Source organism: Lemur catta, chromosome 23 (assembly GCF_020740605.2).
Source record: "Lemur catta isolate mLemCat1 chromosome 23, mLemCat1.pri, whole genome shotgun sequence".
NCBI classification, from domain to species: Eukaryota; Metazoa; Chordata; class Mammalia; order Primates; family Lemuridae; genus Lemur; species Lemur catta.
In genome coordinates this window covers 11,111,492-11,129,283 of record NC_059150.1, presented here as the reverse complement: position 1 = coordinate 11,129,283, position 17,792 = coordinate 11,111,492, and the positions used below count along the sequence as shown (strand labels likewise).

General features: G+C 39.2%; 1 long non-coding RNA gene across 5 annotated transcripts in view; it reads left to right on the top strand.

Moving 5' to 3' along the window:
* Positions 1 to 1,889: 1,889 nt before the first annotated feature.
* Positions 1,890 to 17,792, top strand: part of LOC123627072 — an 84,827-nt gene continuing 68,924 nt past the window's right edge. For all 5 annotated transcript variants that reach the window (XR_006731119.1, XR_006731118.1, XR_006731117.1 and 2 more), the window contains exons 1-3: positions 1,890 to 2,089; positions 7,317 to 7,377; positions 15,189 to 15,305. This is a non-coding gene — a long non-coding RNA (uncharacterized LOC123627072). The remainder of the gene's footprint in view (positions 2,090 to 7,316; positions 7,378 to 15,188; positions 15,306 to 17,792) is intronic.

Below are 17,792 nucleotides of genomic sequence, written 5' to 3'. Positions count from 1 at the left end.
GGGGACACAAAGGGGAGAGCTTGGTGGCGGCTGGAGACTGGGGAGGGAAGAGGAGTCAGTGCCAAACGTCTCCCAGGAGTGAGCTGGGGGAAGAAGGTGCTTCTGGCACACCCGGCATGTGTAGCCTGAGCCTGGTGCTGTGACACTTAGCCAGAAACCAATAATGATTGTCAGATAATAGTGACAGCAGCTCACTCACATGGCTCCATTTCCAGTACATAGTCACCATCATTTTGCTCAAAACTTTGAGAAGCTGTTGTTGTCTCTAATTTGTTTTTGGTACAAACATGCTGTTCAATAGAAAATGTTCTGTTGTTTCATAGTTGAGAGGGGATTATGACAGAGAAAAAAGTATTTCTTCTGCATTTGGGCATGCCAGGCGAGGGCCCGGTAGGCAGGATGGCCTCTCTGGTTTCCAGAAAAGAAACACAGAGTCAAGGACAGGTCTGGCAGGGCTGGGACAAGTGAGGTGACTAAGGTGCAAAATCGAAGGGGGCACTCTTTCCCAGGGTCCTGCAAGTGCAGGGTGGGCACCTGACTCTGACCTCTCCTTATTCATCTGGGCTCTGAGGCCTGTCACCTCCTCCGGAGATCTCCTGTCGTGGAGTGGCCTACCTGTTCGGAGGCACTGAGAGTGTGGCTCTACGGCAGCGGTCCCCAACCTTTCTGGCACCAGAGACCAGATTCATGGTAGACAATTTTTTGACAATTTTTCCACGGACAGGGGTAAGGGGTGGAGGTGTGGGGGTGTGGCAGAGCTTTGCAGCCCGGTCCACGGCCTGGGGATTAGGGACCGCAACTCTCGGGGACTCACATATGCAGAACATGACATAGATTTCACAGCCCATCTTTATCACCACGACCACGGACTTTGGTGTCCGCCTGATCTGGGAGTGACCTCTGGCTTGCCATTCATTAGCTGTGTAACCTAGGAAAACATACTTAATATTGTGCCTCAGTTTCTCATCAGACTATGGGGATAACAACACCTGCCTCCAAGAGAGGATGTGAGGATTAAATGACAGGGGGAGGCAGGATGATGAAAATATCTGGCACACAGTAAGCCTTGGTAAACTGTTAGCGATAGTGCTGCACCATCAAGTGGTGGACGGGGATCCTGTCCTCTGGAAGCTTCCACAGGCAACAGTAGCACAGGAGGAGGGTTTGCGGTCCAGTCCACGAGTTTAACACCCAGGGCATTAAGTACCTGGTTTCTGGTCACATGATCAATGACAGTTTAGACAAAGTCAAAACAGTGTCTAGCTGGCCCAAGTTGAGGGATTACATAAATACATATTTAAACCACAGCCTTTTTCTACCAGCAGAGGCATAAGCATGCACTGAGAAGCTGTAAGTGAAGGGTTAAGGACTTAAAGGCCATGGAAAACTGTTCCTGAATTTTGGGTCAGAATCAGGGGGCGACCGAGACAGCTATCTATCTGGTTAATCAAGGAGGGCTTCCAGGAGGAGGTTCTAAGACCTCAAGGAGCCTCCAGTGAGGCTCAGTTGCTCTCCTGTTTTCATCACCATCCTAACAGTCAACACTCTCAAGTACAAAGGGGCATAAGACGGGTTCTGAATCTCCGGGTGGGCGAGTGGAGTCGTCTCCCCAGATCTTTCACGGTCCCAGGCCTGGGCCCTTTAAGGCACCGAAACTCCGAACATTCTACCAGCGGCCTCGCGGCCTCCTCTTGCCGCGCTGACGTCACCCTTCGGGGAAGCGGCTGACGTCAGCGCGCTCCCAGCGACGGGGGCGGGGCAGGTGACTCACCCGAGCGCGCGCCTCCCTCCCGCCCCCGCGGGGCCGGCCGCGCGCACGTGAGCGCCCCGCGCTGGGTTCTAATTTTAGCGCCCGCGGCTTCCTCGGGGTCTCGCGAGGTAAAGAGCGGCCGAGAGCGCGCGGCGGGCGGGGAGCGTCGTTCTCCTCGTACATTCCTGCCCCGCCGAGGATCCTCCCCGAGGACGGGGACCCGGCGCGAGGGGCGGGGACGCGGGCGCTCCCGAGGTCGGGCTGGAGGGTACCCCCCGCGTGGCCGCGCAGCCCCTCGCCCGGCCCTGCTCGGAGTAGACGCCCAATAAACGAGCTAAGGTGACTTCCGGGACGGCGACTCCGGGCCTGCCAGAAAGGGGCAGGGTTCAGGAAAGCTCCCTGGGGGACGGGGTGAGGTGTGGGCCGAGAGCAGAACCGGCACGGGGCCGGGCAGGGTGGACAGAGCCCGCCCGGCCTCGGTGACCGACGCCGCTGCCACAAAACCCGGGGGCTGCGACCCGGGGGCTGCGTCCTGAGCCCCACGTACCGGGTGACCTTCCAGGAACCAGATAAAAGCTTCGTTTTTAAGGAAGCCGGTGCTAGGCACCTTGTGACATCGACACTCTCCTGTTCTTTGGTGGAAGTCGGGGTCCAGGGAAGAAGCTCTGTCAGCGTAAAGTGAACTGCAATTTTCACTCTGCAGGGTGACCTGCCATGTCACAGTGACCCGCATTCTGTCGGTGTGGTGTCCTCGGGCTTCACAGGGTTTGTTTCCTTAGGCGGGTATAAAATACAGTGTTCATAAAGCCTTTGGCCTCGTGAGATGATGTTGAAAATCACAAGATATTAAATATAATGATAACCCGGGAATGTTAAATGGTAGCATGGGAACATTTCCCAATGGTTGGGTCAACGTTTTCTATTTCAAGTTTTTGAAGGCTATAACCTTAAAAAAAAAAAATCTTCGTGCCCTTTTCTTAGGGAAAAGTGGTGGGAAGTTAGTTGTGGAATGAAGGTAGCTTTGGGGATTATGACATGAATGAATGACAGAAATTGGCAAGTATAATTTTCAGTTGTTTTCCAAAAATACCACGTTGACCTTTGTAAATCGGAAATCTTTCAGATGTGGCTATGGAACTTGCAAACCTTTTAGGGTTTTATATCCGTCATAAAACCGTTCTTATAGGACTGACAGTTACAATCTAATATTTGTAACAATTAAATGCATCCATGAGTATGCATAGTGTTTTATGTTGCTCGTATAGCAACAGAGGTCTCTTCTGATTTTGCACAGTTGCAACCACGTTTTCCCCAATGTAATTTTGGGGAGGGCCTTAAATTGAACAGGTGTGAATGATGATGAGTCATGTTCTCAAACTGAGCTAGTTTCCCTTCTTGTGTGTATCGTGTGTGTATATGATGTATAAGAAGCTTAACATAAAAGTTCTCATGTTCAGAAATTAAAATTTTTAGGCCGGAAGCAGAGGTTTTGCTTGATAAATACTTAACCTTGGAATGGGCCACCTGCATCCTGTAGGCAGCCTGTTAGCATTTCTGCGAAGCCCCTGCCCCTCAGCTGTACCTGCTTTCTTTGAACACACATCTGTTACTCAGCTGTTGGTCACTGTTGGGATTGGTTGCGTACATGTTTGCTTCCCCCACTAGAGTAAGCTCTTCGGAGTGTGGACTAGTTATCTTTATCTTTGTATCTCTTCCATCTAGAATAGCTTATGTAGTAAGAGCTACGTTTTTTGTAGTGTTTTATTTCATTGAATAAATGTGGGTTTCCAGAACCAGATTGCACATTTTGGAAAGGGAAAGTTTTTGGTTTTGTTTTTAAATAATTGAGAGAGATTGCACTGCAGACCTATGTTGCTACTAGGCGGTGCAGTATTCTTTTCAATGCCCATTCTAACCCTTCTCCAGCTCCGACCACCACCATCCATGAGGCAGGAACAAAGGAAAATAAAACCAACAACCAAACTCTAAATTATTTGGGGATCTAATAGTACGGTGTACTTTTAGATTCAAGATGGTGGGACTTTGTTCAGCTCTGCAGGCCATAACTATAATCCACACACTGGCATTGTTAGGTTCTTGTCACAGAGGAGCTGGCTAATCTTCATGCTCTTTTAAAATAGAAATTTCAGTACCTCTGCTGCTTCTGTGGATAGTTAAGACTAGTTGCTAAATGGGTGTTTACACTGGAAATAGAATCAATTTCTACACAGTGATGGCCTATTCTGAGATTTAAGAATATAAAATGAAGAGGTGGTATTTATTCTCTTCCTTAGACTCTTAAAGAGTCTAAGAGGGAGATCTTTATAGTAAAACTATACTAGCCAGAACTCTAAGCAGAGTGGAATTGTTGCCACACTCAATTTTATGAAAAGCTAATGACAGCATAGTAAGTTGCTATCAGAGATTTAGTTTTGAAAATATAATATGTTACAGTGATTACTAATTTTCAGTGATAACCCAGTACTCTGCAAAATCCTAAAATCCGAAGACATAAGGTACATCCACTATGTTTAATTAATTAAGTCAAGAAAGGAGAGGTGTGTGTTTGGAAGATTTTAACACAATTCTAATTAGGGTTTTAGAATGTGGTCCAGCTAAAATTTCCCATACAGAGTTACATGAAGGATGAAAAACAGGAAGTGGCTTTCATGGAAATGGAAGACTACAAGGAAAGAAGAAACAAGGGACAGTTTGCTGTTGGCTAGGGTAAACTTTGACAATTCTTACTCACTTTGATACCACCCTTATCACCAAGAATACATCTTTAGGCCCTGTTTCAGTCTGGATTTTTTTTCCTCGAAGTAGAGCCTTCTGTAATAGCAACAACAATATTCATTTATTGAGCACTGTGTGCTGGGCCCTGTGCTCAATGCTTTATGTAATTATTTCAATTAATCCTTGTTACAATCTTATGCTGAATGAACTATTTCCATTTTATAGGCTCAAGGAGGTTAAGGTACTTGGTTAAGGTCACATAGCTACTAAGAAACAGAGCCATGATTTGAACCCAGATTATGTTAGGGTTCTCCAGAGAAACAGAACCAATAGGATATACAGGCATAGCTCATTTTATTGTGCTTTGCTTTATTGCGCTTTGCAGATATTCCTTTTTTTTTTTTTTTTTTTACAGATTGAGCAAACCTATTGGTACCATTTTTCCAACAGCATGTGCTCACTTTGTATTGCTGTATCAGCATGTTTTAGCAATGAAGTATTTTTAAAGTATGTATTAATACATTGGTTTTTTTAGACATAATGCTGTTGCACGCTTGATAGACTACAGTGTAAACATAAGTTTTATATGCACTAGGAAACCAAAAAATTTGTGTGAGTCACTATTGTGATATTTATTTTATTGCAGTGGTCTGGAACCTAACCCACGATATATCTGAGGTGTGCTTGTGTGTGTATGTGTAATTATATGTATGATTTATTATAAGGAATTGACTCATGCAATTATGGAGGCTGGCAAGTCCCCAGATCAAGGTCAGTAGGCAAGTTTGAGACCCAGGAGAGCTGATGGTATACTTCTAGTCTAAGTCCAAAGGCAGGAAGAGCTAGAGTCCTGGTTTGAAGGTAGTCCGACGGAAGAATTCTTACTCTGGGGAGGGTTAACATTTTTATACTATTCAGGCCTTTAACTGATTGGATGAAGCCCATCTGCATTATGGGGTGCACTCTGCTTTCCTCATTCTACCAATTTAAATGTTAATCTCATTGAAAAACACCCTCACAGAAATACCAGAATAATGTTTGACCAAATATCTGGGCACCCCATGGTCCAGTCCAGCTTGACACTTGGCTTTATTAACTGTCACACAGATCAATTTGATTTCCAAAGCTGTTTGCCTTAAAATTATGGCACAATGTCTCCCTCCCCTCCACTTTAGGAGTCACAAAGTAGTTTTAACCCCAAGTCTTTTATTTCTTCATCTGGAATATCTGTCAAAGCTCATCCCACTCATATCTGAAGAGCACCGTTAATTATTACAAGTGTTCAGGTATCAGTAACTAATTCAGAATTTCCTTCCACAGTAGCACAGACAATATAGCCATTTTGTTCCTGAGAATAACTTCCCAACTTTCTAATTATACTCCAGGCTTTCTTTTTATTCATGTAGCCCTTTGAATGAATTCCTCCTGTACCAGCAAATTACCTAACTCCTTGTTCCAGTCTTCTCCATTGACCTCTTTGAAGGGCACCAAGCCCTGATGATACAGCCCAGTGAACCCATGAGATTCCTTTCTCTCAACTGCCTCCTTAGGACCAAACTTTCTTACTGTTTGCTTCTGACTGACTGATGCAGTCATTTTAAAATTCTAACCTCTCAATCCCCTGCCCCTCAATAGAAACCAACTGCCAGTGCAGGGACTTCGCTTGACTGAGTTCAGAATTGTGAACTCAACATCCTAGAGATTACTTGTTTTAAAATACTTCCATGATCTATGCGTTTTTTAATAAATATTGTTTATTAAATATATTTACTTGATTGCAATTTTGGAAAGAATAAAAATTATTGGAATAATTTTTACCTAGTTGTCACTGTTCTGTTACATAATGTTATGTAGTTGTCATGGGTATCCTAATACCACTTTCTTTAGCATTTTTTCATGAAGAGCCTCCAAGCATTTCTTCTTAGCAGGAAGTTCTTTAATGTCCAGAACATAGTCATTTCCAATGTAGTAATGCTTTGAATACTTTCTCTTCCTTTCAGATTTTTAATGCTGTTTTTCATTGTTGTGTATCATTAAAGATAAAAACATCAAGGAGCATTTTAAAAACACATGGATGGACAAAATCAAATTTTATTGATATTCAAAAGATGTGGTGGAGCCTGTCTGGCTTTTAAAAATGAAAATTTTAACATGGATTTTGGAAGATGGGCTTCATTGGGGGAGGGCAATTGTTACAGATAGTTATCACATATGAACTTGTCATTTAAGGTATTTTTCATCCTTCTAAAAGTTAATTTACCAAGCACAACACTTGAAGGGTATTTTTTATTAAAGCCACAAATAAAGATACACTTCACTCTTCTTCCACATTAGAAAAAAAAAATCAGGCAAGTATTTTTTTGATTGACAAATGACATCTGCCACAATTACATTGCCTTAATCAAGGCAAGAGATATCTTCTTGTTATATAGTACATTTGTTTCGGGGTTTTTAAGGCTTGGAATTACATTATCCCTTAAAATTTAAATTGGGTTGGTTGGCTTTGGTGTGTGTGGTGGAATATTAATAAAAACAGTGGATAGTAAAGTAAGGATACATGAAAATCTAAGTTGAGACATGAAAATCTAAGTTGAGAAGATTCACGCATAATTTGTTACTATATTTAAAAGCCAGGCAAGTGACTTTGGTCTCTAAAACAATTACCAGGGTGAGTCCTTTGTAAATGGTTTCTTGGATATATTTCCTTCTGTTTAAACCTTAATGAAGAAAATACATCATTTAATTACCTCTTCCTGTGTTTTTAATAGTCTTTATTTTTTTAATCCTGTTAAGTGAAAATAATATTTTTTTTTCCTTTTGCCTTTTTTAGAAGCTGAGCTACAATAATATCTTAGGAAGCAAGTGAATCTATCAAGTAATGAAGCTAGCTAGTAAGTCTTTGTCTTTAGCTATTAAATATAGAGTTTTTGGTATATACTGTAAACAGCATTATGGTAATATTCTGGAAGTTTAAATTGTAATTTTTAACAGCCTTAGAGTGTTATTTTCTGTTTGAGATATTTTTAAATATAGCATTGCCTCAGCAACATGTGGTTATAATAAATATTTTGGAATCCAAATCCTTTTAAAAATACCTCAAACATTTTAAAATCCTATTTGAAAGTATTGATGTTGATAAATTGGATTATATAATATAAATTGCTTTATTAGCTTTTTAAATAAATACAAACAATTACTAGACCTCTGTCACTCCTAACAATAAAATTTGGTTTGCCCCTAAATTGCATATTTTTAATTTTATTTTTATTTTATAGCTGGGTAATTAAGATTTCATGCTTTTTTTTAAAGTCAGGTTTAGTCAGGTATAATTTACATGCAGTAAAATTTACCCTTTTAGGTGTAAAGTTCTGTGAACTCTGACAAACACAGCTCTGTAATCATTACCACAATCAAGACAAAACATTTTCATTATCCCAGGAAGTTACCTTGTACTCCTTTGCAGTCAATCCCATTCCTGAAAATAAAATTTAAAATACAATTAATGAAAATAAAACTTTTGTACACTGGCATTGGGCCATTGTTGTTTTAAGTTGGATTATAGCTTTAATTAGTGGGAAGGAAAACATAATTGAAACAAACCTAAGATTTTGAATATATTACTCTAAAATGATTGTGTAGAAGTGTTACAAACAAAACTTGAAGGACTGATTTTATTGTGTTTTATTCCATCTCGCTGATGTATGTTTACCCTTCTTCATCCCATAGCCCACCCTTACAAATATCATGGTATGACTAAGTCTTTAAGGCATTCTCTCTTCCTAGCTTGCATTTTTAGTCTTTTCCATGAATATTAAAAGTGGAATATTACTTCTGCCCTCCTGAAATAAGCAACTTAAGGGCAACCGTATTGTCTTCATCTGTTTATTACCATCTCTTCCATACAAAAGAAGCCTAAATATTTGTTAAATGAATGAAATTTTCATTGAGATAGTTTTAAACTGAGCAAAGAAGGATCTGAGAATGGCTTGGATTTTCCCCTGTAAGTATTGAGAGTATAAGTACTACTAGATTAAAACTTAAAATAGGTTAAAAACCTAGGTTTTAGAGTTGGATCTAAATTTGGACACCATCTTTGTCATTTAGTTGTGAAACTTCAGGCAAATTAATTTCTCTGAGCATCAGTTTTTGTATGTGTAAAACTATAATAAAAAATCACATGTCCCGTTAGAACTGCTATGAAGAGGAATTTGAGATTAAAGTACTTGGCACGGTTCCTTGCTCACAGCAAACGTTCAATAAATGGTAGCTTCTGGTGTTAAATTATGATTAGAGTTTATAGAGCCTCTTACCTGTATTAAAAGAAAAACTTCAGACAAATTAAATTTAGCAGAGTTTATTTGAGCAAAGAATGATTCCAGAATTGGGCAACCCTCAAAACTGGAACAGGTTCAGAGAACTCTGGCCTGCAATGTGATCAGGCAGCATTTATGGATAGAAAATAGAAGTAAGGTACAGAGACAGCTCAGTTGGTTATAGCTTGGGCATTTGCCTTATTTGAACATGGTCTGATCACTTGGCCATCTGGGAGTGACTGAAGCTCAGCTGCTGTGATTGGCTGAGACTTAGCTATTTGTTACAAAAGTATACTCCTAAATTAGGCTTTTAGTTAGTTTACTTACTAAGTTAGGTTGCAGTTTAAGTAAGCACTTAAGTACAGAGGTATCTTCAGGCCAAATTTAGTTTAACAGTTTCCCCACTTGGGTCAACCTTCAGTTTTGCAGGATTGACCAAAACCTTGGGCATTGATGCTACTCTCTGTCACCATCATAAGGATTTCATTTGGTCTTAATATGGAATTCACAAGTCATAACATCAGTTGAATGATTCTTTATGTTCTTGCTGATTTAGTCAAGGTGAGATTATTCTATGCTTGATGGACGGCTGCATACAAACATTTAAGACTTCAGAGGATATGGCGCGCTGGGGGACTATTATGATTACTATTAGGAGGATAATACTAAAAGACCAAAGTTTACGCCTTAGTAAGTGCCCCTATGAACAAAACAAGTCAAAGCTTAGGAGATACAGGCAGTTCAACAGTATTTTAGTCCAACTGGTCATAGCCCTTGTTAAAAGTGTGATGGCAATTAAGGACCATAGTTTGCTACAGAATGGTCTGATTTAAAGAAGTATCCAATTTTGTCATTAGCCTGGTGACACAAGTCATAGTAATCTGGAGACCCACTAGAAGAACACAAAGATTTGAAAACCTTGGAGAAGCCAAGCTTGCCATCTGCCACTCAGGATTCCTGCAAACCAACTTTTAGCTGATTCCATAAACACATCAGGTGTTCCTTTGTCTTGAGAAATCTCCTTAATTTATTTGGTGTCTAAAGAAACCATGGTATCTCATGGGGAAAAAAAAAAAGCATCACAAAAACAAAACAAAAACAAAAAAGACACAATATCAACCACCCTTTTTTTAGTTAAGCTTTCTGTAATGGGGAGAAACAGGTACACCATTCAGTTTTGTTCGATAACATACACAAGCTCACAATTTGAGCAAAGGAGGATCTAAAGGTGCCTGATGTTTCAGCAAATGTTTTTGTTAAACATGTATGTTATCCACCTTTTGGAGGATGACTTCTACCTGTGTGAACCACTGGGAGGACTGGTTGGCCACAAAGTCAAAGTTATTTCCCCAATTTATGAATTTAGTTTCATATGCCATACTCCTGGTGCCCCAGTACTGCCAAGAATGAGCCCTCAGGAACCCTATTGGAATCTTTCCTCAGTGGAAATAGCTCATTTTCATAAGCCTAACAATTGCTCTGGATTTTTTTGTTTGTTTGTTTGTGGCTTTTTTTTTTTTTTTTTGCTACATCATAAGCCTTAGCTAAAGCCATCTATAGATTATGGTCCTATGGGTTTTCCTGTAAGGGAAGGGATGGGATTAAGACAGCAGGAAATAGGGGAAAAGGGAAAAAGATAAGACGTTCATGATGTCAGAGAAGTCTTGATCCACAAACTTTGGAAAGCTGTCCTTATCTAGGATACTATCTGCTTCTGGGAAAACCCCTGTCAGCTTTCCCTTAAATTGTCTAACACATGTAGTCTAGGAGTCTGGAGGGGCCTTTTTGATTTGAGAGAAGTGGATCCAAGACTTGGGACCCTGAAGTTTTGCTGCAGAGAAGAACATGGTATGGTCTATTCCAACAGAGTTCAAGGGCTGATTGTTCAAGTCCTTCTCTGTTGTTGATTCCAAAAGACTTAATCTCTGGTTTCTAGATCATGAAGGGTTTGATTGTCTCTGTTGGTAGATCATGAAAAGCTTCCTTTACATGGTGAAATTACACTTTAGCATAATGCATTAAAGCCTTGCAGCATTTAGTCATATCAGAGTTTAGGAGAGTAGGAGATACATGAGGTTTAATTATTGGGAACATAGGCCATCAAGTGACTATTTCATAAAGGTTCAAGTTATGTTTCCCACTGGGGGTGGATCTGATTGCCATCAAGGCCAGCAGTAATACCTTTAGCCAAGGCAATCCAATCTATTCAGTTAACTGTGCCAATTTCAGTTTTTAAGATGCCATTTGTCCTTTCAGCCTTTCCAGAAGACTGAGGGTGATAGGGATGATGGTAATGCTGTTGTGTTTGTAATACCTTATCCAGTTGTTTTCCAGTAAAATGGATATCTCCATCACTGGAGATTTCTCCAGGAATGTAACATAAAGGAAACACACTTTTAAACAACATTTTAGCCACTGTTATAGTATTGGCGTTCCTGCATGGAAAGCTTCTGTTCAACCAGAGAACACAGACTATTTCAAGAACATATTCAGATCCTGTTGAAGGCAGTAATTGAATGAAACCCCTCTGTAAATGTTCAAATGGTCCATTGGGTAGCAGAAATGTACTACCTGGAGTTTTTAATGTCTTCCCAGAATTATTGGTTTGACAAAGCAAATATTGGTTATAAACCATTTTAGCAATTTTAGAAGTCACCATACCAAGATTTTTCCATAATTTGTATCATTTTGTACACTCCATGTTGAATTCTGGAGTGCAGACCTTTTAATAATGGAACCTTTAAGGACTCATGAAGGACCAGGCAGCTGCTAGCTCCTTCAGGTTCTCCATGAGTCCTTGCTTAACAGTGGATTTACATCCTCTTAAATACCAATTTTGTTTCTCTAATTCAGGTGCATAGCACTGGTTTTTTGTTTGCTTGTTTGTCTGTTTATTTTTAGATACAGGGACTTGCTTTGTTGCCCAGGCTGAAGTACATGGAGTACAGTGACATGATCATAGCTAACTGTAACCTACAACTCAACTCCTGGGCTCAAGTGATCCTCCTGCCTCAGCCTCCTGAGTAGGTGGGACTACAGGAGCATGCCACCATGCCTGGCTAATTTTTTAGAGATGGAGTCTTGCTATGTTGCCCAGGCTGGTCTTGGACTCCTGGCCTCAAGCAATCCTTCCACCTCAGGCTTCTAAGTAGCTGCAGTTACAGGCATGAGCCACCATACCTGGCCACTTTAATAACTTTTTATAAGGAGAGGTATCCTTTTGAGATGTTCCAAGGGCCTATTGGGACAATTCCAAAGTTAACTTGAGGTCAAGAAAAAGAATTAATTTAGAATTTGATTTTGGGAAGTTTGTCAAAAATATCAAAAGTTTTGAAACCTTTGATCAAAATGGGATCACAGGTCACTGTGAACAATAGTCATTCATTTAGCCAAAGCGATAATTAAAAGACTTCAAAGGCAAATACAGGTTACATGGTTGTAGATAAACCTTAGCTCTTTTAATAGAGATAACTCAGTTTTCTTAAGTGATCAAAAACCTAATAAAGATAACATGAGGCACAGGTAATTACCTTGGTAAAACACAGAATTTTTATTTCCTAGGCCAATTACCTAAAAGGTAAAGAAAAATCTTTCACAATTTCCTATTAAGAGTAGAGGCTAATACTCCAAAAAAAACCTTATTGTTTTAACAGAGAGGACCAAATTCTAGTTTTGCATCAGTGTACTTTTGACATAATACTAAATTTTTAGAAAAACTTATAAATAATTTCCTTCTAATCTTAGCCAGCTTGATAGCACATAAAAATCCTTTCACAGGGTTCACCTTCCACAAACCTACAACCTTCTTGTATCCCTTCAGTTATTTGCCCTATACTTTTCCTCTTTCTCATTTTAGAACAAACTGTCATTCTATTATACTTTAGCACAAAAGTTATTCTTTTTTCCCCATAACAGAAACACATCTTCCATACTTCATAGATTCACTTACCAAAAACATGTCTTATTTTCCTTGCATATGGAGTTGTTTTCCTCGCCATTTCTAGTTTTCATTACCATGTATTCATTAGAATGTTTAACTCTTAGTAACCCTAATTTCTAATGAAAACCCAGGAGGTTAAAGCAAATTTAATCTATCATACACCAACATTTTATGAGTATATGTTTCATAATTTACAGAAACATGCTTTCTCATAGAACAATTTCTTCATGTTTACTGACAAACCCAAATATATTTAGCTTCTCTATGTCATGTACGTATATATACTTTAAGTGTAGTAATGTGTCAGTATTTTGACTTACTGACTTACTTAGAAATGACTCAGACATAAATATCTATTGCTTAATTTAACATAACTTTAAGATTTAAATTACTGAAAAAGATTTTTGAAAATGTGACAAGTTCATTGATAAACTTTTATGCCATTTACATTCATGTAATTTACTCGTTCTTAACAATTATGCTTGAATTGCTCATTAAACAAAATTAGACATTGTGGGAGCCAAAGGAAAACTTCTCCTTTGGCATCTGAAGCTTGACTGAAAATCAACTTGCAAAAGGCAGATTAATAGGAGAAAAAGTGTACAAATTCATTAGTGTGCACAGGAGGAAAATCAGAATGATTACCCCACCACACAATGGGGTATGATGGTTACATACCCCTCTTCTTAGGGGAAAGGAAGTTAGGGGAAACGTGGGTTATTTTAGGGGGTAGTAAATGATTTTTAGGAGAATTCAGTGGGCTTGAAGAATATACCCTGGCCTGGTACCACCAAGTCTGTTGGGCTCACAGAGTGAACAGTGGTTTATGACAAAAGTCTATCCAGGTGTGTTGACAGACTTCAGTCTTTCTTCCTGTAATATGAGTTCAGTTAATGAAAACACAACAAGGGGACCAGAGATGATTGTTTTCTTCTTTTACAAGTTTGGATTTTAGGCAGATAAGGGAACTTCAGGAACAACTTCATCCCGTGCTTTGGGAGGGAGAGGATTGAGAGACTGGGGGTGTGGGTGGAGTGTCAGACCTTGAGAGCCTTCTTGTTCAATCTGGCATGTCAAAGCGCCGTACTTGGTGATACCAGTTTCTGAGCCCAAGCACCATTGAAAGAGTTCATAAAATGCCAAAATGTGTATATTAGTATGCATATTTTTGGCATATTGATTACTTTGAGCTAAAGGCACTTCAAAAATAGCATTTATCTTTCCCCAAAAAACATTTAGTCTGAGGATCTTTCTTTTCTTTCACCCTGACCATTTTATCATTCCAGCAGGGAGGTTGAATCAAGAGACCCTTACCCTTTTCTTGACTGACCTGCCTGATTATTGCCCTAAGCAACCATTAGCTAGGTTGCTTATTGTAATCCCTGGTTTTTTAAATTTCTCCAAACTGGGGTAAATGGAGTGTACTGGCTTTTGGCTTCCTCCCTACTGACCTTGGTTTGGCAGTGTCTGTCTTCCTCTCCCTAAGGCCACAGCTCCTGGTGGGCAGTTGTACTCGTACAGCAGTAGTTTGCTCTGGCTTCTGATAATAGCTCTCCTCTCGGCTCTTCAGATCCTCAGGGCGTAAAGCCTTCTTGTTCTAACTACTTGGTGGCTTCACCATCCCTAGGTGGCTTTCTTTAACCCTGCCTTTACCTTCGTAGTCACTTGATTGAGTTATTTACGTTATACTTGAGAAGTTTGCTGTTTTAAGCAGGGCCTGAAGCACTCCTTTCCCATCCACGTCTGCTGTCCCACAGAGAAAGTTTAAATAGGGACTATGTCGCAATAAAAAGCCTTTTCATGTCTTGTTTGGTTTGGAAACTAATAAATGGTTAAATTCACTAGGTTAGAAAACTAAAAGTAAAAAACAGAAAATGTAGCAAATACAAAAATATAGAATATTTCAAGTCTATATTGTGACCATAGAATATAGAATATTTCAAGTCCATATTGTGGCCATAGAATTGGAGAGGGGAGAAAGAAGGCAAAGCAAATAAGGAAAAGTGGAAAAGTGACATTCACGCAAAGGTAAAGAGAGAGGAAAGGGGAAAGACAACTACCACCCCAAGACAGAGAGGCATCCTAAATTTTGAAGTGTTAATTCAATTACTCTTGCTATACCTTGCTCTGAGAGTGCAAGAGTTTACTTTTTTACGCTGTTATTTGGATATGTGACACAAAAATAAGGTTCAGTAAACAGTGGTTCAAAGTTATTTGCCTGCTCTAATTTCCTGAAGTTGCTAAGTGATTTCGACCAATGCTGTGGTATTAGAGCAGCTAAATCGTGAACATAATGAATGAAGAATGCCACTTTTTCTTGTCCAACGAACATAGAAAAAAGAACTTTCTTTGTATGTCTAGCCATACTATCAAGTATGAGGGTGGAATAAAGATAATTTCAAATATGGAAGATGTCAAAAAAAGTTGCTTCTTCTTTGCCCTTTCTCAGGAAGCTTCTGGAACCTCCTCCAGAAATGCTCGATCAAAATGAGAGAATAAATCAAGACAGAGGAAGGCATGGGATGCTGGGACTAGCGGCTTCAACTAGTACTATACAAGAATAGAGGTAACTCAAAAATACTCGTAATACGAAATATTGAAATAGAAAGTTGGAGTACAGTTGAAAGAAAAAATTAAGTAAGTGCCAGGCACACGCCTGGGGAGGCCTAGGTGGGAGGGTTGCTTGCGGCCGGGAGCTGGAGGCTGCAATGTGTTATGCTCATGCGTATAAATAGCCACACACTCCAGCCTAGGCAATATAGCAAGACCTAGTCTCTAATTTAAAAGAAAATAAAGTAAAAATTTAAAACATTAGGTAAGAGAATGGAAGCTAGTGATCAGAAGAAGAGAAATGCATTGTCTGAGCCTATACAATTTCAAGTTTTGGACGGCAAACTTGTCTCTGAAGTTTCCTAGCATCCAAAGTGAAGGGGAAAATATGTTCAGTTGCAGGTTGCATAATATCCTTCAATAAAACTGTGCTAGAATTTCTGTTGTCTTTGATAAATGCTTGATATCAAAGATTAGAAAATGCCACAGTAGTCCAGTAGCGTTCATGGTAACATTTGTATTCTGAAATAAATGACCGTATGTTAAATGAAGAATCAATGAAACAATATTTCTTCACAGCTAAATCTACATTTAGCATTACTGTCAAAATATATCTAGCCAGTTCTTTCATTTTTCATAACTATTATTAATTTTTAGCTCTTTTTAAAAATAGAAAAAAGTCTTTCTCAAACTTGATATAATTTATAAACAATGATCTCTGAAGTACTGACTGATGTATTCCTGTAAATAGAACTGTCATAAATTTAGAAGTAATTTTTGTAAGTGAGAATATATCACAGATGTTGAAGAGTTTTTTCTTCATAAGAGTTTTCCCAAATTTAGCAAACTTTTACTTTAGAAAAACATATACAATAAGAGAATATTGTATAATTTTCAGTTGTTTGAATCTTGTATTTTCTGTATTCAGAAGTTCTGAAGCTCTGTACTATATTTTAAAAAACACTTAAATCAATAGAGAAACTAGTTAACTTGTATGTAAGGGCAACTCTATAGCCATAGGATCTTAATAACTAAAAATTGTGATTCATTGCTTTCCACAATCCTGTCAATATTCAAAAGCATATCCTAGAGCCGGTGCAGTGACTCGCGCTTATAATCCCAAAAAGAAAAGTCTTTAACTAGTTTAACTTAAGTGTTAGTATCTGCTGCTGCTGCTGCTGCTTTTTTTTTTTTTAGAGACAGGGTCTCACTCTGTCAAGCGATCCTCCTGCCTTGAAGTCCGAAGCACAAGCCATCCTTCTGTCTCAGCCTCCTTAGTGGCTAGGACTACAGGCGTGTGCCACTGCGTGTGGCTAATTTTCAAATTTTATTTTTTATTGGGACTGGGTCTCACTATGTTGCTCAGGCCGGTCTCCAGCAACATGTGATCCTCCCACTTCAGCCTTCCAAAGTGCTGGAATTATAGGCATGAGCCACTGCCCTCAGCCTAGACTCTTGTATATATAGTTGTGTCAACTAATTATGGGGGGAACCAGTAATATTCCTTGTTCAACTCACTTAAGTTTTTCAGTGTTAAGTTTGTTTTGTGGCTGGAATAGAAGTAAAATATTCTTAAACATTTTTTCTTATTTATTTATTTTTTAATGTTCATAGCAGCTTTATTCACAATTGCTAAAAACTTGAAGCAACCAAGATTTCCTTCAGTGGATTTGATGATGGATAATAGATAAACCAACTGTGTGACACATACCTAATGAAATATCATTCATTGATAAAAAATGAGTTATCAAGCTAAAAAAAGACATTGATTAATCTTAAATGCATAATGCTGTGTGAAAAAGGCCAGTCTGAAAAAGCTACAGATTTTATGAGTCCAATTACATATTTTAGAAAAGGCAGATACTAAAGATGGCCAACACCTCAGTGTTTACCAGGAGTTGTGTTGGGGAGTAAAGTCCCAGCTACTGGGAAGGCTGAGGCAGGAGGATCACTTGAGCCCAGGAGTTTGAGGCTGTAGTGAGCTATGATGACACTGCTGCACTCTAACCCTAGCAACAGAGTGACACCCTGTCTCAAAAAAAATAATTTTTTTTTGTTTTGCTTTCTAAAAATTAACTGTCCAATTAACTGTAATGTTAGTATGTGACACTATTTACTTATCTCTTCCCCTGGACTGTGAGATCCTCAAGTGAGAAATTATATCTTTTTGTATTTGAATCCTTAGTGCTTAGGAAACATAGAAAGTACACAGTAAATTCTTGTCAAGTGAACATGAATGACTAGCAAATATATACAAAAGGTGAATTATAATCACCTGTATTTTGAAATGAATCAAGTAAGTTTCTCTGCTCTTATCCTCTGTCCTACAATCTCTATTTCATACCCAATAAGCCTGGTCTACTTTTGTCTCTATACTTGGGTGTGTGTGTGATGTGAATGTTTCGATGTAATACTGCCTTTCCATACTCATCTTCTCTTCTACCCGTATAGTCTTGGATCAGAAAGATTTGAGGGATGGCCATAATTTTCCCACTCCTTTTAT